The sequence below is a fragment of the Leucopleurus acutus genome, assembly GCF_964270905.1.
Source record: "Leucopleurus acutus genome assembly, chromosome: 4".
Lineage (NCBI taxonomy): Eukaryota > Metazoa > Chordata > Mammalia > Artiodactyla > Delphinidae > Leucopleurus > Leucopleurus acutus.
In genome coordinates this window covers 7,529,860-7,556,267 of record NC_139146.1, presented here as the reverse complement: position 1 = coordinate 7,556,267, position 26,408 = coordinate 7,529,860, and positions in this window count along the sequence as shown.

Here is a 26,408-nt window from a genome sequence, read left to right as displayed (position 1 = left end):
TTACTAACCATTTGGAAAAAATACACATATGTTGAAGGAAACAAATAACCATTTTCTTTCATTCCTAAATAACCTAATGGGATGTGTCTACCTTTTGAGCACTGAACAAATTCTCAAATTTGGAATCAGATTAGACCGTGAGTATCTACATTGCTTTTTTGTGGTCTTGTTTTCATCACAGTGAACACTAAATACCTAGGTTTGCACCGTTATAACATCTTTGAAAGAACATAAGATGATCTAATCTAAATGTAAGCTGACCTCAAGCTAATAGTTTATGCAGTTACTAGCAGATGGCACGTGTCATTGTGTTTCCCTAGAAAATTAAAAGTATCCTTGGTCACCCCATGTGTTCACCATGAGACCCTAGGATGCATTGGCCCATAGTCTGAGAACCATGTTTATAATGAACATATCAGAAGACACCTTGACATGATGAAAATTAATATTATTAATAAGGGGAAGATGGACATTGGGTGCCTCCAGAAGTGATATCTACACTAAGAGGGACAAAATATGGAATATTCAAGCTAGGAATATAAAACCTGAATCTAATCATAAGGAAGCAAGACAAACTCAAAGTTTTGTTTTTAAATAAATTTAAAACAACACCAGAGGGATGATAATTTTCATTAATATCAATTTATAAAGTGCAAAGTAAAGCTGACAATTTTTTCCAGATCTAAGGAGACTGAAGAGAAATGACAACTCAATAGAATACCTGATCCTAGACTGGATTGTTTTTTAAAATTTTTTTCTGTAAAACTATGTTTTTATATTTTTATTGTGATATAATTGACATGTAACATTATATTAGTTTCAGGTGTAAAAGATAATTATTTGATATTTGTATATATTGCAAAATGATCACCACAATGAGTCTAGTTAACATCTGTCACCATACATAGTTACAAACTTTTTTTTATTGAAGTATAGTTGTTTTACAATAATGTGTTAGTTTCAAGTGTACAGCACAGCGATTCAGTTTATATTTTTTTTCCTTCAGATTCTCTTCCCTTACAGCTTATTAAAAAATATTGAATATAGTTCCCTGTGCCATACCATAGGTCATTGATGGTTATCTATTTTAAGTATAGTAGTGGGTATATGTTAATCCCAACCTCCTAATTTATCCCTCCCCCCACCCCCATTTCCCCTTTGGTAACCATAATTTTGTTTTCTAAGACTGTAAGACTGTTTCTGTTTTGTAAATAAGTTCATTTGTATCACATTTTAGATTCCACATATAAGTGATATCATATATTTGTTTTTCTCCTTCTGACTTACTTCACTTAGCTTGATAATCTGTAGGTCCATCAAGTTGCTGCAAATGCATTATTTCTTTCTTTCTTTAGGCTGAGTAGTATTTCATTGTGTATATATTTATACCACATCTTTTTCATCCATTTATCTGTCAGTGGACATTTAGGTTGCTTCCATGTCTTGGCTATTGTAAATAGTGCTGCAATGAACATTGGGGTGCATGTATCTTTTCGAATTATGGTTTTCTTTGGATATAGTTCCAGGAGTGGGGTTTCAGGAGAATATGGTAGCTCTATTTTTAATCTTTTGAGGAACCTCCATATTGTTCTCCATAATGGCTGTACCAGTTTACATTCCCACCAACAGTGTAGGAGGGTTCCTTTATCTCCACACCCTCTCCAGCATTTATTATTTGTAGACATTTTGATGATGACAATTCTGACCAGTGTGAGATGATACCTCATTGTAGTTTTGATTTGCATTTCTCTAGTAATTAGCGATGTTGAACATCTTTTCATGTGCCTTTCGGCCATCTGTATGTCGTCTTTGGAGGAATGTCTATTTAGATCTTCTGCCCATTTTTTGATTGGGTTGTCTGTTTTCTTGATATTGAGCTGTATGAACTGTTTGTATATTTTGAAGATTAATCCCTTATCAATCACATTGTTTGCAAATATGTTTTCCCATTCTGTACGTTGTCTTTTTGTTTATGGTTTCATTTGCTGTGAAAAAGCTTTTAAGTTTATTAGGTCCCATTTGTTTATTTTTGTTTTTATTTCCATTACTCTAGGAGATGGATCCAAAAAGTTACTGCTGCAATTTATGTCAGAGTGTTCTGCCAATGTTTTCCACTAAGAGTTTTATAGTGTCCAGTCTTACATTTAGGTTCTTAATCTATTTTGAGTTTATTTTTATGTATGGTGTTAGAGAATGTTCTAACTTCATTCTTTTACACAGTTGTCCAGTTTTCCCAGCACCATTTATTGTAAGAGGCTGTCTATTCTCCATTGTATATTCTCACCTCCTTTGTCATAGATTAGGTGAACATAGGTGTGTGAGTTTATTTCCATGCTATCATGTTCCATTGATCTGTATTTCTGTTTTTGTGCCAGTACCATAATATTTAAATTACTATAGCTTCGTACTATAGTCTGAAGTCAGGGAGCCTGATTCCTCCAGCTCCATTTTTCTTTCTCAAAATTGCTTTGGCTATTCAGGGTCTTTTGTGTCCCAATACAAATTTAAAATTTTTTTCTTCTGGTTCTGTGAAAAAAGCCATTGGTAATTTGATAGGGATTGCATTTAATCTGTAGATTACCTTGGGTATTGTGGTCATATTGATGATATTGGTTCTTACAATCCAAGAACATGGTATATCTTTCCATCTGTTAGTATCATTTGCCATTTCTTTCATCAGCTACACTGGATTCTTTACTGGAGAAAAAAAAATTTGCTACAGAAGATTATTGGAGCAATCAGCAAACTGGAATATGCAGAGCAATTTAGATAAAAGTATTTTATCAATATTACATGTTCATAATTGCACTGTGGTTATATAAAAGAATGTCCTTATTCTTAAAAAATACATACTAAAGTATTAGGGATAAAGGGCAATGAAATATACAACTTACTCTGTTCATAGTGAAAGAAAAAGATAATGAGAGAGAGTGAGCAAAAGATACATCAAGTGAGTTTATATAAAAATTGTTATTTATCTACTTGGTAAGTATTTTGCAACAAGAGGGGTCTTTTTAGGAATTCTGTAGGAAGTAAAATATTTTCACGTTTCACTCTGTATTTGTTCACCAGTATATGTCAGAAAACTTTCCAGAAAATAAAGTATGGAAGAATTATTTTAAAGATGTCATGAAATTCTTCTTGCTTTGATTACAAAGATTTTTTAGATACTTTTTTTCTGTTATTAATTCCATAATCTTCCTTTCAAGTTTGTCATAGACAAACCAGATAAATTATGCATTTATATTACTCATCCAATTTTGAGCTAATTAGATTGTAAATAGCTTCATCACTTTCATATTTTGATCTCTATTTTAAAAATCTGTGCATATTTAATTAATGTAGAAACACTGATAAATTAAAATTACAACCTTATACAGATTTTTCAGATACATAAGATACTGTTTTATGTCTTCTGAAATTAACATAAATTGAAGGATCATAATGTTAAAACAGATGCATTTATTGCACTTACTTCACCTTCTAACACAATGTTAATGCTTTCATGATGAACAGTACTTACGGAGATACCAAATGCTTCGAGCTGGTGTGTTTGAAAATATAGTGATAGGCAGCCTCCAGTAATGAGAAATGATCATGATTATGCACAAATGATTCCATCTGTATTTTAACTTGCTCCAGTCTTATAGTGTCCAAGCATAGTATCTGATATATTCATAAAATAATAATTTTTGAAATAATGGAGGAGGAATTATGCTTGTAGGCAGTGGATAAAGATTGCTACCATGTTGATAATTATCCTCACCTCTGTTAGCTTAAGAAAGGAAAACAAGTCTGATCATTATAGTTAATGTTTTGTCAGAATTAAGGCAGTGGGTGGGAGATGTGAGCCTGTTGTCCCTGTAGGATTTTGAACCACAGAATGGAATGGAATGTAAAACAGATGGTAACCTCTATTTAAATTTTATGCACACTATCCAAAAAATGTCTTCCCTGAAAACCATATAGTGTCTTCTTTTCCCCACTCAAAATTCCATACCCTCCCCATATCTTACCCTTGCAATCTATCATCTACTGCAACTTCATCTCAATAAGTTTTAATTCAGTAACCTTATTGCTCTTCACCTAAACGTTATATACTGTTCACTATCATTGTGTTCTTAAGTGTTTCATGCCTTAACTGAAGTATGTCCCCTTCCTTGAGAATTACTTTATATATAACCCTACCCAGTGGTGACTATTCACTCACCCCATATGCACTTCACCTTTGTTTGCTGTGCTTGATGTTCTGTTTGATCCTTGGTATAAGGTCCAGATCTATACTCACTAATCTTGTAGATCTTGTAGATATTCTGCACCTTGAGACATGTGTCCTTGTGCTATACCACCCAACATTCCTCTTCCTGCTATTATCTATAACATGTCAGCATCTAACTTCAATATTCCTCTCCACTGCATTCATTGCCAATATTCTGGGTGACCCCACTTTCCATATAGGTGAGCATCTCAACATTCAGCCTCTCTGTTCTTTAATATCTTCATCTCCAATGACTTTTCTCCCTCCTTCCTTGGCCACATAATCCTACATCATAAGCTATATCTTGTTCCACCCGGAAGTGCTCCTACGACTCACCTTTGCTCTCTATACCAACCTTCTCAGTTCACTTGTGAATTACTTCTATCCATACATTCTTTTGACCCCATGCAAATCTCCACTTTTCCATATTTCCATATCTCCATTCATTGCCCTCATCGTTTACCCCTCCGTATTCAGTCTTTGCTCCGTGGCTCATTATTTTAATAACTCTCATGCCAATATGCTAAACCTCGTTCACTTTTTTATTCTCATTGCACCCATTGCTTGATCATCTGTTTTCTCCACTTCCAAAAAGGGTCACATGTACTACTGGAGAATATTGGAGCATTAGCAGTATACATACTGTTCAAAACCTCAACAATGTTGTCTCCACCCTCCTTATCAGGAATCCTACATCATCTATTTTGTCAACTACTTACTTTATAATAAAACCTTTCAACTGTCAATGAAACATTGTCAAATTATCTTTAAAATAGTCTATTGGGCCATATGTAACCTCCACAACTACAACATCAATTCCTTCTTCACAATGAAGTTTCTTTACAGTGGTTGACATATGCTGTATCCACTTTCTCACTTTTTTTTTTTAAACTCTTTAACCCCATTCAGCTGTCTTGTGCTCCAATCATTCCATCAAAACAACACTCACTTTAATTACTGAGGACCTCCTGGAGGTTAATTTGGAGGCATATTTTTAGGTTTCTTAATTGTCTGGTGAATTACTTCCTTTGCAAAACATTTTCCTTGGATTTTGCCATTCAAGCCATATTTATGTTATTCTGCTATATCTGGCCCCTGTTTCTCTATCTTTTTCTGGATTATCACCTTTCTTCCTCAACACTGGAGTTCCTCAAGACTCAGTGCTGTATCTTTTCTCTTCTCACTCTCACCTTATTCATGTTAAAAAGCTTCCATCGTCATCTATATATCATCTATATGCCAATTATTTGCAAATTTATATTTAAACTTATTCATTGAGCTCCAGACTCACATCTCTAATTGTTCACTTAATACCTAAAGGAACTAAAACTTTTCTTGGCACAAAGTAGAGTATTAAAAATATGTTAAATAAAGGCCAGAGTTACCTCAAATTGAACATATTCCAAATAAGCTCAGAATCTCTTCCCTTGTCCTCCCCAGCAAGAAAATTATCTGTCTCTCCTCCAGGTTTGTATCTCGGTGATTGATACCACTGTTCATCTTTATGAATATGACAGATACTGAGAAGTAACATTTGCCCTCACATATTATATCCTATGTACCCCTAAGTCGTATCTGTTTATCTCCAAAATTCCACCAAAAACAACTTTATTTCCTTTCCACTGTCACCATGCTAGTTCAAGTAGTCATCACACTCTACCCCCTTTCTTACTATTATCTTCTAAATGATCTACTTGCAACCCTTGGATACCGGAGCTGAAAAGACAGTATTTCATAAATTTACCCCAAACTTTTATGTTCCTTTTTCATACTGTATCTCCTGTTTAGAAGGCTTTTCCCTTCTATTGCTTTCTCTCCCCTCTCAATCATTTTCCTACTTAACTAACTTTCCTTCTTTAGATATCTGCTTTATATTACTTAATCAAGAGCCCTTCCCTAATTAGCTTGACTATAATGAATTCCTAGGCTCTATGAACTTATAACTTTATTTCATTCATAGAATGTTCACAGTCTATTTTAATGTTCTGTACTACACCATATTTATGGAAGAATGGCCTGTATCTGTTATTTTCTGACTGCTTTACTCTCAGTGACTAATACAGTTCCTGGCACATAGTAGGAACTACAATACAGTAACTACTGTTTGTATAGTCAATGAATAAGGAGAAACAATTTCTTTGCTATGGGGAGACATAAACGGTTTATTATATGTAGCTTATATTATCCAATAAAATATAACACACAATTCAGCTCTGAATACCAATAGGAGTTTTATGTAAGGGACACACAGGGCATACTTATACAGTAAGCCCCCTACGTACAAACCTTCAAGTTGGGAACTTTCAAAGACGCGAACGTGCTGTGCAACATGAGGCGCTTACTAATGAAGACATGATGGAATTGGAGGCCCAGAGAAAGGGGGAAGAGAACAAGAGGAAGAAGAAGTAACTGAAGAACCAAAGAGATTCACGACGCAGGAAATGGCAAGGGGATTTTTTTTTTTTGAGGACATGCTGTTAGTTTTTGAGGCAAGGACCCGAACGTAGAACGGTACACAAAGGTTGCAGCAGCCGTTTCAGAATGCAATCCAGTGCTACTGTGTCATCTATGATGAGATAAAAAGAGCTACTACCAGATATCACTGGATCATTTTTCAGGAGGGTAGACAGAATTGAATCTAGCCAGGAACCAGAATCTGTGACATCAGCATCAGGCGTGAGTGACATTGCAGCTTGCCCTCCTCTCCTATTGCTGTCGATCCTTCAGCTCTGCCATCTCCCACCTTCTCTCCCTCTTCCAGCCTGTTCACTCAGTGTCAGCTCCTGTATGCCAGCTGTTGTACTGTACCACTGTACTTTTCAAGGGACTGTACTGTAAGATTAAAAATGTTTTCTTTATTTTTTGTGTTTGTTTTTTATGTATTATTTGTGTGAAAAGTATTATAAACCTATTCAATACAGTACTGTATAGACAATTGTGTTGGTTGGTACCTAATAACGGACACGCTCTCAGAAAGGAACTCATCCGTATGTAGGGGACTTACTGTATAAAGGGCACAGGGGGAGAATAGGCAGTTTTTCATTATGTTTGAGAAAACAATTAGATATTTTCTTTAATGGAAGCTTGTAGATATTGAAAATATAAGATTCGTTCAACTGAGCAAAGGTATTTCTATACAGAACTAAAATGATTTTTGTTGTTGTTCTTAAAAATCTAATATAGTAACAGAAATTAGAACACCAATTCCAAATGCTAAAATGTCAGTCATCTGAAATAGAACAAATTAAATCTCCCGGGATTAGGAAAGGAATTTGTTTCAGGATCTTGGATATAGCCGAGCCTGTAAGGGATATTAACTTGTTCTAGGTATGTGGATTGGAAAATATCAAGAATAAATAGCCAGGTAAATAATTACAGGTTCTCTCTATGTCTAAGTGAGGTTTACAAAAGTCTTAATTATAAATAATTCATAGTTAAATCCTTTGCATGTGTGAAATGCAAATGTTTTTGTGGTTTATTTAAAATAATCCATGTGGTTTAGATACCAGATGTTCTGGTGACAGAATAGATAATTCTGTTCTAAAATTTAGGAACACACATCTATTCATTCCTAGTTAGAAAAATAGCCTCAAGAGGGTAAACCAGAGAGGAGGTGTCTGTGACCTTGCATTATTATATTTATGAAAGGCTTAGAGGTATGCCTGACACATAGCAGCTGATTTATAATGATAAAATTATTATTATAGTTCCAACCAAAAAACTATTCCTGTAGGAAATGTACATTTATTTATCACATCCCCATTAAAGATCTGGGATTTAGGTTTAAAAGTATGCATCTGGACACATCTGTATACCATGAACAGATTTATTTTGAAATTGAAAAAATTTCATGGAATAATTATATAGTATTCTACAACTTACTTATGTTGAGAAAAGGTTAATCCCAATTACTCAAAACATAAATAATTAATTCTGTGAATGGATAGTTAGTCAAGAAGTTTGACAGTTATTTACATATAAGAAGCTAAGCTTCCAAACATTTTCATTACTTCAGGGTCTGGATTATCTTAATGAATTTAATTCAAGGAAATGTTTTAATCTTCTCTTATATTCACTATGTAATAAGAATAGTTGAGGAATGGAAAAAAATAATCCCACTGGATATTTATGCTCAAGAAAATTCAGTCTGTTTAGAAGAGATAGACACATATACAACAATAATAATCATGAGAAATGCTACAATTATTGGTACTTGGAGGTGTTAAAAAAACAAAGATTCAACTAAATAAATTTAAAAATATAATTGGCTTTATTCAGCTATTCATTAATTGGGCAGCATCCCATCTAGCAGATAGAAAGGAACTCCAAGGAGCTGTACAAAATGAAAGGCTTGTATAAGTAGAAGGGGGTGGGAAAAGGAAGTTCCTAACAAGGAGTAGATTGTTTCCGACAAGGTCACCTTCCTATGGAGGACAGACGGGGTCTATCTAATGGATTACCTCACTATTGATGACCAGACAATTCCAAATTGACTGGGTAAAGCTTGCATTCCTAGGAGAGGTTGAAACTGCCATTAGATTAGGTCTTTGTTTGCTGACATGGGGCTTTCCACAAGCGACTGCACTTGGAGGACTATTATTTTTTTTAACACAGCAAACACCTACTTCTGTGCAGAATAAGTGACACAGATTTTTATGTAAGGTATTTAAGCAGTGTATCATTTAAGGCTGTCCTTTATAGGATTTTAGTGATCCTTTTGCTCTAGGGACCATTAACCAATTTACTGACTATTCCGGTGATTGAGGGAGCTAACACTATCTCTGCAATGATCAACTGAAATTTAAATTAGTCAAAGTAGTTTTCAAGAGGTGGCTTAGGAGGTCTCATCTCTGAATCTCCTGTTTGCCTATTATTGTTCTCTATATAGACATCCTTTTGTAATGAGGTAAGGATACTTCCATATGATCAATGGATTGGTAAACATTTAATGAAAACTTTATTTATAACCTATTTAAGCATTAGTAATTGTCACATCTACATTAAAAAAAATTTAAGTGTGATATATAATGAGTTGAATGCTTTCAGAACATATACAGTGGAAAGCAATTTATGCACATTTCCATTAAGAATGGAATTCTTTTTTCCTGTATAATGCAGTCCATTTTTCCTTCTTTTCTGACTATCCTATATTCTCACATGTTTTTGACGGGCATATCTCTGGACAAAAAAGAAAATGAGGTAGGTGCCCTCAGAACATGCTGGATTCAGGGAGGAGAACTAAAGAACTGTCCCTTTTTTGACATCAAGTCTTGTGAATAACACCCCAGCAGAAGACACAAAGTGCTGAAGCTGAAGTTGTGTTTTCAGTGTTTCACCTGATAATACTATTGGTTTCTGACTTACCTTCCCACAAACATAAGATCTAGCTAGTATGTTGGTGGTGTTAGAAATATATTTTCTGTAGAATGCTCACTTGCTCTCCTCAGCCAGTTATAAGGCAAAGGAACAGATGTGTAGAATAAGGGTGAGGTCTTCATTCCCTGCATAGAGGGGGGACCACTATTCCCTTGAAAGAAAAAGAATCAAGTTAAAATTAGTAATGGTTTTAAATATTTTGTTTTACTTTTCTGAAGAACTTTGTGATATAGTTTCATTGTAAATATACCCCATGACTTAGTAACTTTCTGGAGACATGTTCCTCCATTCAAAGCCATATGCGAATGAGACAGGCTGGGACCTGGGACCCTTTGCTGCAGTGCTGCAATGCTTGCACCTGGACACACCTCTCTTCCAGCAACAAAATACAAAGAGACTGCATGGGACTAAGAATAACTGTGTGCATGTGCAATTGGGGCAAGTTCTGGACAAAAGAGACCAAAAAAGCCCAGCTGCCACTTTTGAGGAGTCTGGAGCAAAAACAGGGTGTCACGAGCAAAAGTAGGGTACTGAGCATGCCCCCTGCACTCAACACCACCAGAGGGGTGGGCAAAACACCTAAGCCACCCCTCTGGCCCAACCCCTGGACACACCCCTACCCTCACCCCATATAAGAAACAAGCTTGCCCCACCTTGGGGAGTGAGTGAGCAAGGGAACCTGTTGTTTGTTCACAACCCCCCCCCCCGCCCCCCGCTGCAGCAGGGCCCCCAGTAAAGCCTTGCCTGAATTTCTTGTCTGGCTTCTAGTCAATTTCTATTGATTGGGGAAGGCCAAGAACCCTGGTCAGTATCATGAATACAGGCTCTTCAGAGTATGAATGGGAAGTCTTATTCATCCTGGTCATGCCCCTTGGTGTTATTCCCTAGATGGAATTTGAAATGACTGTCAAGAAATCTAGCTAGAGGAATGAAAATGAATAAAAAGCTAAATCATAATGTAATGAGTAAAAGGGTCTCACCAGGACTGTGGTCATCTGTGGCAAGAGATAAATTATATTTAAATATTATCAACAATATTTCACAAATACCTGCCTCTAACAATTGCTATAAATGAGCATAAATGGCTTTACATGCATGTATAAATGAACAGAACCTCACCTGTTTCACTGGGGAAAAGGAACCAAGGCACTCAATTAGAATGTCCCTGTTAACTGGCACCAGCAGCTTCAAGTTGTCCAGTCTGGCCTGACCTTACAAGGCAGTTGGGCTCCGGCAGTGCAGCGTTTCAAGACACAGGTACAACTTAGAAAGGTGCCGTTTCACAAAAACCTAGGTGAGTCCAAACATGGAGGTGAAGGGCTTGGTATCTAACAATCCAATGATTCAGTATTACAGGAACCCTTTGGGTGTAACCTTTATATTGCTCACTTATAAGCTCATGGTGAGAGGTGAGATATATGTTGAGAATTACTTAGACCTTAGATTTTAATGAAGGCATATGGAAAACTGATAAATTTAAGTTCTGTATCATGCACTACCCACTACCATTTTGAACAAATGAGTTATCCTTAACATATCTTTATAATAAAAAGTAGACATCTTTTAATATTTCAGGAAACTGAAATTACTGAATATGTCTTCCCTTAGAACAAGAAAGATTGATAGATGTATATGCCATGAACACATGTATCCTTTCTGGAAATAACAGAGCTCTAAAACCAGATTATGAAGGAGTGAATGGAATTCAGTGATTCGTTTTTGGAATATAATTAACAAAATTCTGTAATCCAGGATTTTCATGCCCAGCTTGCCCAGAGATTCCCTTAGTTCTCTTGGTCTTTAAATAAATGTATATAAGAGTCACCTTGAGAGCTTGCCCTGTCCTGAAAGATTCTTGTTTAGTAGTTCCCCAGTTGGGGATAAAGTATGTGAATTTTTTATCAGGCAACTCAGGTGATACCACCAGAAATCTGCAGACGTGGAGAAAGACTCCTCTAAGTGCTGTCAGCATGGCTCTAGGTTGAGTAGAGTCTCAGGAAAGAAAATTTAATGTCAGTGTCTTCTAAGGACATTAAATATCACTCTGGATATCAAATCAAATGTCAAAGAGATCAAAGGAATTGCTAATGAGGCAATGGCTCTTCTCTTCCTCATTCTTTTATTCTGCCAAGCTGTTCTGTCTTGGGTCACGTAGTCCTCAAATGCAGTTTATGTTAGATAACAAGGTAGAGATTGCTCATTGGCCTCAGTATCCACTGTGCCTCCATTGCTCATAAAAGTAACACAGGACATAATGGCTTGGGTTGCTTAGAACAGAGACACTATTTCTCAACATCCATGCAAGGGTTGAAGACTTGTGACTAAGGATTGCCCAAATTTTGCCCAAATTTTAAAATTTGCACTCAAATGGACAATCTTAGTCTTTGAGTAGAGCTGCATGCAGAGAATGCACTAGATGTCAGTCTTCTTGAAGACAGAGATTCTGAAAGTGTTTATTCTTTCACTGTTTATCTTTAAAGACAGCTCATGAAACATAGCAGGCAATAGATATTCGAATGAATGGATTTTTTCAGATCATATTTCAATTAAATATTACTTTTTAACTTAAAAAAGTAAATCAGACCTTGAGCTTTACATTTGTCACTGAAAAGAATGACAGTGAAGAGCCACCCCTAAAACTTTCTTGGAAATAAACCACGTAGTGAAATTCTTTGCTAGTTACGGCTGTCAGTACTGCAATTAGATTGAAGTTGTGAACATAATTATACAGTGGTTTTCTGGCATATTAACTGATAGTTCTATGGTAGGTAGAGGTTATTATGTGGGAAGAAGCTTACAACTACTAAAATGGGAATTTTAGCTGTGACCTCATTCTAGTTTATAGGTAATTCATATCTATATCCAAGCCAAAGACAGGGTTGGGGAGAAGGGAAATTCATTTAGTGTTATAGTGTGCCATTAATAATTGACATAGTAGATACAATTAAAATAGGCATTTTATCCTTGGCAATTAAAGTTCATACTGCTGCTGAGGCTCCATTTTCCCAGCTGTTAAATACAGGGACTTTTTACAAATTCTGACAGTAACTTCTTTAATCAGATGAAAAATCATGTGAGATATTGACCCAATTCTTAACTATTTATTCACATTTCATCATTTTCTGTACTATGTAAAAATTACTGGTTACTCTATGCAACAGTGGCCATTGCATAAATCTGGATAATATATTTAATTTGAAAAAAATCTAATTAATACACTTTTCAGTGTTTCAGAAAAGAGAACCTGAAAACAAAGTTGTAAATATACTCGTTCTCTCCCTTTTTACCTTGCCTACATGTTTTTCCTTTCTTGGAAATGTTTTGCTAATTAAGTTGGTAATTTCTTAGAAATATGTTTAAAAAGGCACAATCAAACTATCCTAGGTCATGCTATAGTATGGGTTATAGATTATCCTATTTATAATTTTATATTATAGTTTTTGGAAATATTAAGAATAAGAAGGCAGGCTAAATGTATTATACAAAATTAATTTTTCTTAAACAACGGAAAGGTAGCAACACATAAATGATTCATAGCTACTTCAGAAATTTTCTAAGAACTTGACTTTTTTTCTGATTACTTTTCTCCTTTTGCAATTTGGTGCATTTTGTAACTATCTGCCACAAAATTCATGAAAATGTTTCCTCCTAGTTTTCCTAGCAGCACGTTATCCTGGTTCCCCACTATCTCAAAGACTGTTCTCTCTTTTCTTCAAGGACTTCTTATTTCTCCCATTCCCTAATTATGAGAGGCACCTCCTCCTCATGTCTATTCTAATGGTCTTACACACTGCTGGCTTCATTTTTTGTCTTTAAGAATAATTCACACACAAATCACGAGATGTCACATCTCCCTCAAATTTCGGTATGGATTTTCTTCCGCCTTGGTCATTTGCACCAGAATAGAAGCTAGAATCATCCAAACATGGAATATATCCAAACGTAGAACTAATTTTCCTCCCATCTCCCACCTTCTAAGTCAGCTTGCTCTCATGTTGCCGATTTCCTTTTATTCCACTATTTTTTTAAAAAGTGTGTTGCTAAAAACATTTCATGACCATTTATTATACTTACCTTTTTCACTGCCATCATCCAATCATTACCAGGAGTATAATTGTTTTACAATGGTGTGTTAGTTTCTGCCCTATAACGAAGTGAATCAGTTATACATACACACATGTTCCCATAACTCCTCCCTCTTGAGTCTCCCTCCCTCCCACCTTCCGTATCCCACCCCTCTAGGTGGTCACAGAGCACCGAGCTGATCTCCCTGTGCTATGCGTCTGCTTCCCACTAGCTATCTATTTTACGTTTGCTAGTGTATATATGTCCATGCCACTCTCTCGCTTTGTCACAGCTTACCCTTCCCCCTCCCCATATCCTCAAGTCCATTCTCTAGTAGGTCTGTGTCTTTATTCCCGTCTTACCCCTAGGTTCTCAAATAAATTTAGCAATGAAAAGTTATTATGGGCCTTCCTTTCTCTCATCTCATATATTATTCTAAAATATTTGCATTTTATTTTGAAGACTGCACTTTTTAATACCACATTAACTTGCTTAAAGCATAAATTATTACAATTGACCTTAAACTGAAATGTTAAATAAATTATGCTGAATTTTCAAAGTTGTCTGATTTATCTCTGTAATTTATAAGAAAAGATACCAAGTAAACTATTTGAAATAAATCATTTGGAAAATAGGGAGAAAATGTAATTTATACATTTTGCATTAGATTGATCATGCATTCCTGGTATTATACAAATTTGAACAGATTTGTATGTGTTAATTTAGTTAATACAGTTGTTTTTGTAATAATGTAAGGACATAATATGACAGCACAATTATTTCCATTTTATTTTTAACACAAACTATACCACCTAAGCAAGAATAGCATGGGCTACATATTTTTAGGGTGAGATTGTCATGGAATAGAATACTATTTAAATATTAATGGCTGTGTTTCAGCTTTCACTTCATCCCTTCTCCCATGTTCCTCACTGACTATTTTCTACCATTACCTGAAAAGCTGCCTATTGAAAAGGTGTAAAGAAATTGGAATAGTCCCATTCTACTTTGTAGTAGGATTGAAAGGCCTGAAGAGCAAATTGAAGCTTACCAAGAGCTACCAGAGTTCCAGATCAACACAGAGGCTCTAACTTCACCTTAACATGTTGCTTAGAATCCATCAAAATAGCTTTGTCTTGATTTCAAAAATAAGTTTTTATATCCTAGTGAAATTCATTTTCTGAAAGATTGCCATCATTTTGACTAAGACTGTGGCAATCAAAGTACATTATTGTGGTCGTTAACGATAGTACATGAATACAGTTGACAGATCAATGGGTACTTGAAGCTGCACAGAGAGACTCAGAATTTGCTGGGAAGAGTTATTTTGAATAGTTGCTTTTTGAACTAGAACAGTTACCCACTCTGATCTAGTGTGACCTGTTCAAATGGGCCTTCCCTAACCTTACTACCTGTTAAATTAAACAAGGAGGCCTTTAGATTGACGTGGGTTTAAGGCCTTTGTAACCTCCACAAGCAAAATAAAACCTAAGCCAGTAAATGCCTCAAGATTAAGAAATCAAAACCTAAGGACAACCAATCACAAATAGTCAACTTTTGCCTTTCCCCAAAACTATAAGAGTTTAAGCTATAGCCAATCAAATAGTGTCCCTGCTTTGCTTTGGCCATTTCTGTATACATGTCTTTCCCTGAACACTGGGCAGGTGAAGTGCTCCTACCATTTTTGGTTTGGTACTACTCAATTCGAATCAATTTCTGCTAAAAAAAAAAAAAAAAGAAAGAAAGAAAAAGAAAAGTCAAGAACGAAAAAAACAAAAAAACTCTTAAAATTTTTAATATGCCCCAGTTTCTTTTAACATATCTTAGTGTGCCTGTCGCTTTTTATGCTACTTGAGTTTTTCACAGCACTTATTACAACCTGAAATATTTATGTACTTGTTTATTGTCTATCATCATATCAAGAATGAAAAGTAGTTGTGGAAACGTGACTCATTCATCTCTATACCTCTAAAAGTAGAACTAAGTGTTCCATAAATGTTTTTGAATAAAGTAAGGAATATTTCCCAAGTGATATTTTATTGCTATCACAAAATTGAATTACTGCTGTTAATGTCATCTAATTTAAACTTACATTTTTGAAAGACTAAAGACATAAATATATCATCAACCTTGTAGCATCTCATTTAAAGTTTAGGTAGGGTGATATCTCAAAATCCCCATCTTGAAAATAGATAACTGTTACATATAAAAGGCAATGTAGTGTAGCCAAATTTGCAGAAAAGTAAGCATAAAAGATAATAAGATTAAGATAAAATGCACCCAAGTTAAAGGAAGTCTATTTCGCTGTATCATTCTAAGCTGTTGATTACAGTATGATCTAGATTAAGGAGTGAGTCTGAACCTAATTAGCACATCATAATCCTTCTGAGAATATTTATAATATTCTAATACCTAGGCCACACTTTTAGGAATTCTTGTTTAATTGGTCTAAGATAGGAACTGAGGCTCAGTATTTTTGAAAAGCTACCCCAAATGATTCTAATTGAATGCCTCCAATACTCTATTATATTTCTAGCTCTATTTCTAAAATAACATTTTGAATTCTAACTTTCCAAAATTTGACTCCGCTTTGTATTTCGTGTTGCATATGCTATTATTTTCTATCACATGTCCTAAAATTGTATTTATCTTGTTTTCACTCATAATGAAGTGAAATAGCAAGTGAATTTTTTCTTAAATCATGTTTTCTTAAAATGAGAGATGACTTACCTCTAAATGTGAGATTTTGGTAGTCTCAACTTTCATTAAATACTTTATTTAAAGAAAACTAGGTTACTTTTATTCAAAATATTTCTATTGAACATTTGATGGGACATTTTATATGTTATGTGTAAGATCCGGCTGACTTATCTTTGGGTAGTTTCACAAAACATTACTGAAATAATCTTATTACAATTCAATACTTGGCTTTGACAGCATGAATTATGGGTTTTGACTATTTTCACTAAATTGATGAGCTAGCAGTTGGTTAGTTCAGATGAAAAATATAAGAAATAGATATGTTTTGCCATAAATATCTTGGTAATAAAAGAAGAAAAACATTGAGTATACTGTCTGTATACTCCTGACATTTTACACAGCATAGGCACCAATTTAAAACAAATGTTACTACTTATGGGGCAACCTCTGAATACTAAGTTCCCTGTTAGTATAACAGGACATGTGAGAAATGTGACTCTGCAAGACAAAATTGGATAATGCTGCTGCTTTCTCCAATTTTCTTGCTTCCGGTGGTAGGGTCTTGACACCACAGTTTACCTGTTTCTGGAGAGTATGTAACGATATTTTTAGACGACTTCTCTAAATTAGTGCTTTATAAAAATATTGAAAGAATTTTCTTCCAAACCAACAATATAGTGCTTTCGTGAGTGTGCATGTGCACCCGTGCGCATATGGTGCGTGCGGGTGTGCATATGTGTAGTATATCCCTTAATCCGTGCAGGTTAAGATAATCGTAACGGGCCAGCCTAAATCCTCCTCCCAGAATCCCGTTCTTCTTTTATCCCACATATCTGTTTGGAGCTTCAATCATAGATGGTTGCTCTAATTCCGGCCAATAAAATACACCAAGTAATGCTGTTCATGTCTCTCACCTTAGTCCCGGGATGGCTGCTTTTTCTAACAATGCCAAGACTCTGATTACATCGTAGTGGGAAGAACTGCTTTAAATCCAAGTAGAGAAGAAGTTTTCCAACTGCTCATGCACCATAGGAACCTTGACATTTCCTGTGAAATGCCATTAAGTGGACCCCTGCAGCAGTGATTCCTCATGCCACAAGATGGGGCCAATCTGGCCATTATAATCACGAAGCTTTATACATTCACTTACTTGTATGATAGTAAGGAAATTATTTTTTTCAGTTTTCACAGTATCTAAATGACCTAACTGAATCCTATTAAATGCTTAATTAATCAAGTTATTCAAATCTTCTAATCATGAATCTTGATTTTTTTCAGACCAATCTTTTAATTTTTAAAGTCACATTTTAAACAGCTTTAGGTAGGTACGATTTACATACAATAAAATTCACTTGTTTTATGTATATGATTCAATGACTTTAAATACATGTAGTATTGTGCAACCAGTACTACTATCCAATTTAAACTATTTTCTTCATTTAAAAAGATCTTTCGTGCCTGTTTGCAGTTATGTTTTGTTCCCACCTCAGCTATAGGCAACTACTAACTTATTTTAGATACCTAGAGATTTGCTCTTTCATATAAATGCAATCATACAATATGGGGTATTTTATGTCAGGCTTCTTTCATAAACATTATGTTTTTAAAGTTTGTCTGTGTTGTAGATGTGCTTTGTTTCTCTTTATTGCTAAATAGTATTTCATTGTCTGGATATACTACCCTTACCACCAATTAGATGGACATTTGAGTTATTCCTGTTTTTTTTGTTTTTTATGAGTTGTGCTGGTAAAAACATTCCCATAAAGATATTTGTGTGGACAAATGTTTTCATTTCTTTTAGATGGATGCGAAAGATGGGACTGCTTTGTTGTGTAGCAAATGTATGTATATCTTTTTAAGAAACTGTCAAACTCTTTTCCAAAGTGGCTGCATCATTTTCCATTCTCACATGCAAAGTATGAAGAGTCTAGGACTATGCAGCTGTAGAAACCCCGTGGAGAACACGTTAAGTGTTGCAGCCAACTGACCCAGTGAACCACCAGGCAAGTGTATGACTACCTTAGATCATGCAGCACAAGTCAATTTATCAGATGATTGCAGCTGCAAGCAAGATGAGCAAAAAAACTGCCAAGCTGAACCCAGACCAATTTAGAGTATCATCAGTCAATAAATGCATATAAATCTGGTTTTAAATACTATTATGTCCCAACAAATCTGACTTGTTGCTAACTTGCATAAAGAATATTGGCTCATGTTAAACTTTAGTTTTATGATGAGTAGCAAGTTCTCTTCCTAAAGAACATTTCTGCTTTTGGACTATTGGTGTTTTCCATGGGAGATATTGGTAATCAGTGCTATTCCTAACTTAAGTAACAGGGACATGGAAAAGGGCACGATCTTTTGTCAGCAGCGTCCTGTTGGTTCTGTCAGTGGGAGCCACTAGTGCAGTGTTGGAGGGCCAGGGCAAGGACAAGCGCATTCTAATTCTAAAACTTCACTGCGTGCAGCATTGGGCTCCCAGACTGCCTTACACACTCCTGCAGCGACAGCAAGAAAAACCACGATGCTCTTGCAGAGGCCAAGAGCATTTTAGATACAGATGGTCATGGCCTCTTGAAACAGTAGTAAGACCTTCTTTCCCGTATTTTCTAGTCTTTGGGTAAAATCACTCTAGGCCCTTTCTTAACCACTCTATCTTTTCTGACAATTGTGTCACCCAACTCATTGCATTAAATTTCTGTGCATGAAATATCAAGAGTGGGTTCATAGAGCTCTTCTGATCAGTCCCTGAATGATGTTTTGTTAAATGCCCCCTGAAAAAGCAGTTTGAAGACGCTTCCCTGTCCAACCCGGAAGGTAGAGACATATTTTCTGGACACAGCGGTTTTAATATATATTTTGGCAAATTTTTCATAATAAGACAAATTGGTTTTCTGTTGAAAAGGAACTTGCCTGGAGACAATAATATGTTAGGTCATATTGAAAGAAGAAATGGTGGCTTCAACTCCCACCCAGTTATCCCATTTCTAGAACAACAGGAGTTCTTTTTCTTTTTCATTCAAATAATGGCAGAGTGTTATGGTGGAACACAATAAAGAGTGATGCATTCTCTCAGTTCTTCAAATACTCTTCCTAAATTGAGAACTTTAAACATCAACTCTCCTTCCCCCGCCTTGCCTATTTTGCTCGTTCCCTCAAAGCTTACTCACCCCTTCATCAGGGAAATCTTCCTTCCCTGACCTTTCTGATTAGGTACACAGACCCACTGAAACATTTCACTGAGCTATTGATCTCTTCTTTCTATTATTACTATGTAATTTATAGTTATTTGTATGATTATTGGATTCAAGGTAGTCCCCACAACTTACCTGTAAGTTCCATGACTATGAGGCCATTCATTTGATCATTTTTGTTATTATTCACACCATGAAATCTCTGTTATTTGAATTCTAGCTTGATTTTCTGTTGGGTTTCTCCACCTTGGGAAGTTATTCCATCTCCGTACTTCAGTATCCTAATTCACTTAATAGCTATGTATGTAATTTTGCTTTAAGCCATACATGTAATTTTGCTAAGCTTCAGTTTAGCAAAATTACTCCTTCACTAGCAATATAACATTGGAAAGAATTTAAAACCTTCTTAGTTGTCATTGTAATAAGAATAGGATACAGTGTTATTTGGAGCATAAAAATGCATATGAAGTGTTTATCATAGAGCCTTGTACTTGATAAGTACTCAGTAAAGGTTACATTTTTTTTTGCCTCTCACTGTTGTGGCCTCTCCCGCTGCAGAGCACAGGCTCTGGACGCGCAGGCCCAGCGGCCATGGCTCACGGGCCCAGCCACTCCACGGCATGTGGGATCTTCCCGGACCGGGGCACGAACCCGTGTCCCCTGCATTGGCAGGCAGACTCTCAAGCAATGTGCCACCAGGGAAGCCCCAAGGTTACATTTTTAATGGAGGTAATAACCTAACATGGTTGCTGTAATAATTACATTTTATATAATCTCTATGAAATTTATATTACTTAGAATAGGTGAACAACACATTAAACTTATAGGTTGTATGTATGATGGGAGAAGTCTTTAATTGTAGGGAATTGTCTGTATTGTTAGGTGGAAATGTACTCAGTGGAGAGAATTCGGACAGAAAATTCTATTTCTGGTTTTGCCACTAAGCATCACTAATTAACAATGGAGTAATAGTGATAATGGCATTAATTATAACAATAAAACTACTGTTTATGGAATGTCTACCATGTGCCAAAGACTGTTCAAATTAACCCTAAGTGGTAAGTTAACAAGATCTTGAGCTAATAGCAGACCATGTATTAACATTATATCCTTGGAAAATATTTAACCAAGTCTAAGACTTTTTCTGCACCAATACAATGAGATAATAACAATTCTTCTTCTATTAGGTAATTATGAAATTAAATGAGATAATTTACATTCAGCTCTTAGTATAGTGTTTGACCCATTGTAGAGCCTCAGTATGTGTTGATGTTGGCGCTGGTACTCATGTTTCTGTATTATGCCTGACTTTATAGAGCCTCCTGAGATTCGTCCTCCACTTGACCACGTTCTCCACACTTCTCTAATAGGTACACATTCTTTTCTTCTCAAATGTGTCTGAAAAGTGGTGATATTTTTCCCAGTAAAATATCTATGAACACCTGTGATCACTGTATGTGTCCATCATATCCTTCAAATATTAACTCTTTGACTGGGTCATAAATATTTACATTTGTGTATCTTTCTGCATTTGCAAGTAGAAGTTCCTCCGAGTCTGTGTAACAGCCTGGCTCAGTCCTCTGACTATGCGGCTGATCGGGAAATTTGAGAATTGGGGGAAACTCAGTGGGAATTACAATGTCCAGTTTAAGTCCGACCTGACGTAGACTTTGCCATTGAGCACAGATAGAAACAAAAAATACCACTTTTAACCTGATTCTCCTCAGGTTAAGTTAGTTTTCCTACCAACTTTTGAAGTCTGAAAAGCATATAATAGTGAAATGTCCTTCATCAAGTAAAGAACAGAATGAAAGGTGGAATTCTATTGCTATGTTTAAACAGAGTATCATCTTGTTATAATAATGACAAATTTTCAAAGAAGAGGACTCATCTATGTGAGCTGCGAACTCATCTGTTTGATTTGCAAATACAATTCTTTCTAATGGGAAAGATTTGAACAAGGTAATTTTAGGCAACAAGACTACTTTAGCTATTTTTGTCTAAAATTTAAATGAAAGCTCAGCAATCACTCCTTTCAAACCAGATTTTTTCATTGTTATTAATTTATTTTGTCAATAGTGTATTATGGACTAAATCTGTGGTGCTTTTTAAAAATAATGTTGTTAAGTAAAGGGTCTATTTTGTTTCTTACCTCTCTGATTACATAATGCAAGCCACTTCTGAAAGCTTAACAGAAAATTACAAAGGCTTGTCTGGGCCAAGATAGAGGAACTAATTTAATTATTATAAAAAGGATTTAAACCCAAGCCATAAGAGTTCTTGCTTTTATTGATTATTTTTCAAGCCTTCTGGAGATTAAAATCAAAAGGCTTTAATGCAGGATTACAGACAAAGCTAATAATCTTAGAAAACTAGTCAATTCAACAAGTTCATGTGAATTAGAATATTTTAGCAAATATAATTAAAACATTAAAAGTCTAACCTCTGGCAAATGAAAACTTGAAAAACCCAGTAGATCCATAAGAGGAAAATATGTAGCAAGTCACATCATTTAGATAAATGCAGCTGAATTGAAGCAGAAATTACACGTGAAAATAAAAAATATTTTGGTCCTTTTCAGAAAATAAGATGACCTCTCTTGGGTTGCACTGCTTCTGATACTCTTATACCTCAAAGTTCACTATAACCAACAAGCAACTGCAAATAGCAAGCTCTACTCTTCAACCAAAAACAGATTGAGTTTCTTGATTTAGAAAAGTATAAGTAAAATAGTAAAGATGCTTACTATTGTTCTTTTTAATTAATTTTTATTGGAGTACAGTTGATTTACAATGTTGTGTTAGTTTCTGCTGTACAGCAAAGTGAATCAGTTATACCTGTACATATATCCACAATATTTTAGATTCTTTTCCCATATAGGCCATTACAGAGTATTGAGTAGAGTTCCCTGTGCTATAGAGTAGGTCCTTATTAGTTACCTATTTTATATATAGTAGTGTGTATATGTCAACCCCAATCTCCCAATTTATCCCTCCCTGCCCCCGCTTTCCCCCCGGGTAACCGTTAAGTTTGTTTTCTACAGCTGTGACTCTATTTCTTAATATTATTCTTAAAAGCATGACTCTGGTTATGTCACTATTCTGTTCAAAATCTTCAAGTTCCCATTACTAACATAATAATGGTCAAACACCTTTGTATATATAATGTGATGTAAAGTAGGACTGTCTTCTTCTATCTGGTTTGGCTCCAAGGAAAGCACATGTAGGGCATGGGGATGCTTGCAGGGAGGTGACATTGACTTCTCCACCCTTAAGTTTTATTTGTGCTGCATGCATTATTAGGCCAGCTGTGGTGCTTTCAGAAGGAAGGAGTAGAGAATACATTGAGAGATCTTGGCTTGTGTCTCTTGGAGGTCTTAGGGATGAAAAAGATTCATGGAAAAGTTTGGTTTTCCTGTGAAAATTCCAAAGGCAAAACAATGGCTTTAGCTGCCTCTGATGGTTAACTGAAGAAAAAGGAGCAAGCTACACTCACACACGTGGTGGGGAAAATTGTTTGGTCATGTTGACCACATGCAAACCTACCGGAAAGAGGCTAAGACTTGAGTCCTTTGGAAAGAATTCTGGTCAAGAGGCCAGATTGGAAGGTCAAAGTTACCAAGACAGAAAGATTCAGCATGGGGTGGACCCACTGAAAGTCAGGGACTGATAGCGGAGTTGCCAGTTAGCAAAGGTATGATCTAAACTGGAAAATGCAGAGAAGAGACAGGTAAAGTTCTTACAGAACAGTCAAAAATGAAATAACTGAATGTAAGTGAAGTAGTTCAACATCATCAACCATGTTCAACTTGGTTACATCACCCATCTAGCCTCCCAGTTTTCAAAACCCTAGAAAGGCAAGAAGTACACAAAATGGTGGCAGTTGAGGAAGAAAAAGTAGAATCAAGGAGGAAGAGTAAAACAAATACCAAAACGAACCGACCAGTAAAAACCACTTGGCCATATTATGGAAATAAGGCAGAAGTTCTAGTTTGTATCACACAGTAAGGTGTGTTTAGATTTGACCATATTCTGTTATTTTTTTAAAAACTGGAATAGACTATCTAATAAGATGTGAAAGTAAATGAAAGTGCTTTGGGATTTGATATATCTCCAGGACAGGGTGGTTAAAAGGAGGTGCTTTAAAAATGCAATTGCTTTTTGTTTCATATCCCACAAGTCTAGTTTGTTCATTAAAATAGATGCCTGGAATTCTTTTGATTTTGTGAAACCCAATAATATATCTCACTTTCATATACTTTGCTAAGTCTCAAACTATCTATGTATCTTCAGATAGTATGCCATGCTGTAAAAAAAAAAAAAAAGTTTTTGATGTGTGTTTAGCCCATAATTGGCCCTCAATAGAAATTGTTTATTTCTCTGTATTTCAGTTGCAGTACCCATAGTGTGTGTGTTTCAATAAATGTTTAGAAGATAAATTAATAAATTAATTTATTTTATTTTTATAGGATAAATTAATTTTGAAATGAATAACATGGTATGTGCTCAAACATAAAGATTATGTAGATTAGATTAGTTCTTCCCTGATGGTAGGTAATACCAGATATATACCAGATAAATGTGTCTTTATACATAAATACATCACATACATACATACATATATACACATGCACACATATATACCTACCTGTGTGATTGCCTGTGTACATATGTTTGTGTGTATATACATGTGTATGTGTGTTATGTAGTCTCTTTCTTGACTTATTTTATTCATCTATTTCTCTTTAGTATAAATATAGGCTTTCCTAATTACTGCAATTTATAATTTCTTGATATCTAAGTTGTTTTCATTTTGCAGAAAACTTGTGGGGATCTGTGGTTCTTTTAGTTCCCATATACATATTAGAATCAGTTGTCCAAGCACAATAATAACTGTGAATCAATTATTTCCCTAAGAATCCCTGGTTCCTTTTATTGGAGAATATGTATACAAACCAAATAAAGGTATGCTTATTGCTACTGGGGTGTCATTGCACCTAAACCCTCTCAGTGTACACAGCTAGGAAATATATGAAATGTACATAGACTCATACACATATGCATCCATATCTATTTTAATTTCAGTCTGTATATTGATCAAAACCCATGAGTTCATACTGGTATCTCAAACACCATAGGATTCACTCAAGCCATTCCCCCTTCTTTATTCTTAACTACTTTTTCTGACAGTAATAAACTGGATTTCATTATCCACAATATGTTTACTGATTTGCTCAGTCCTAGAATACCAATTAAAGCAATGTCAGAATTGCTATCCTAAAACTCTGTGAAAAACAAATTTACTAAATGGAGTACAAAACTGCAAACAGTTATTTTTCATTCAGTATATTTTACTTACAGCATATTCAATATTATTATTTATTCAGCATTTTCTTACCTCTTTTCCCTTCTTACATGAAAGGTAGCTTACTAAGGATATTCTTTTGCACACAATGCTTTTTCAACTGAATTACCTGAAAAAGAGAAAGTCGAATGCAACAGAGTGAGTCTGGCAGTTTTAAAGTAACATGTAATTTTTAAATCCTAAAACTTTACATTAAAGACATTAAACATTAAATTTAGGATTTGTTTTGGCTCTAGTTTTTATTCTTACCAGTTGGTGTGATAGAAGACATTTGATTAAATTAACCATGGGAAATCACAAAGTTAGACTTTTCCAGGAGAGAGAAGACATCTTATGGGCCGCATGTAAGGAAAATGCTATTTAAAAATGTATGTCTAACATTTACATTAAAATTATCTTAAATGTTTAATAGGGGATAAAAAGAATTTAATGTACCCATTGGATATGTTGATAGGAAAACAATTGTCCTATGGTACTTGCATTAGACTACACAGTTCATGCTAAATCATTGTGCTGATTCAGCTACTTTAGGGGAAAAGTAAAGCCCTAAAAGTAATACAGAATGGAATGTAGAAGCCAAACCCACCAAAAATTAGCAAATATTTTCATGCATTTTACATAAGGACTTCTATCTTCCAGAATTCTTTTTTAACTTTTATTTACAAACATCGTCTCTATGCCAATATTTTCCTATAAATATATAAATACATTAACAAAAGGAAGGAAGGAGATGTGAAAAAATATTTCATTATTTTCTGCAAAAAACAAAACAAAACAATACCAATTTGGTAAAATATCATTATTTCCAGTCAGTTCACTCAGGTTTCATGAAACTGGTTAAAGTCTAAGAAACAACATGTACAACAAATATCACAGCGAATGGAAGTGTTTTCTTTCCAAAATATGACTGTCTCTAGGGGCTTTTCTTATCCTCTCTCAAAGCATATCTCCACGTTGGCACCACAAGCACTGCAATTACTAAAAATCTACATAATGCACACTATACGATTTGATCCCAAATTGGATCTACCTTATCATTGAAGTGACATGAATATATTTAGTTTTTCACCTGAAATGAAAAGATGTCAGATCAATTCTTCCTCTCTGATTTCTGCGTTTGACTCTGGCATTATTACAAATTGCCCTAAGGAATATCTTTCCTTTTAACATGATGTCTCAAATGCAAATGTTCAATGGTAGATATTGTTCAACATTATATAGCCAAAAAGAAATGCCACCTAGTTATTAAACTGTCAGAACATTAAAAGTGAATAAATCATAGCAAACTTCATAGTTTATAAAGCCATAGGCACAGTCAATTTCTTCAGAAGAGGCCTTGTGAAGTGCATGGAGGGAACTAAAGGACCAATACCGAGAGGAGGAATTTATGGTCTTCAAACATTTTTAACTATGTCGCGAAAAGTAACCATATCCCTGGTTCCATAAAATTA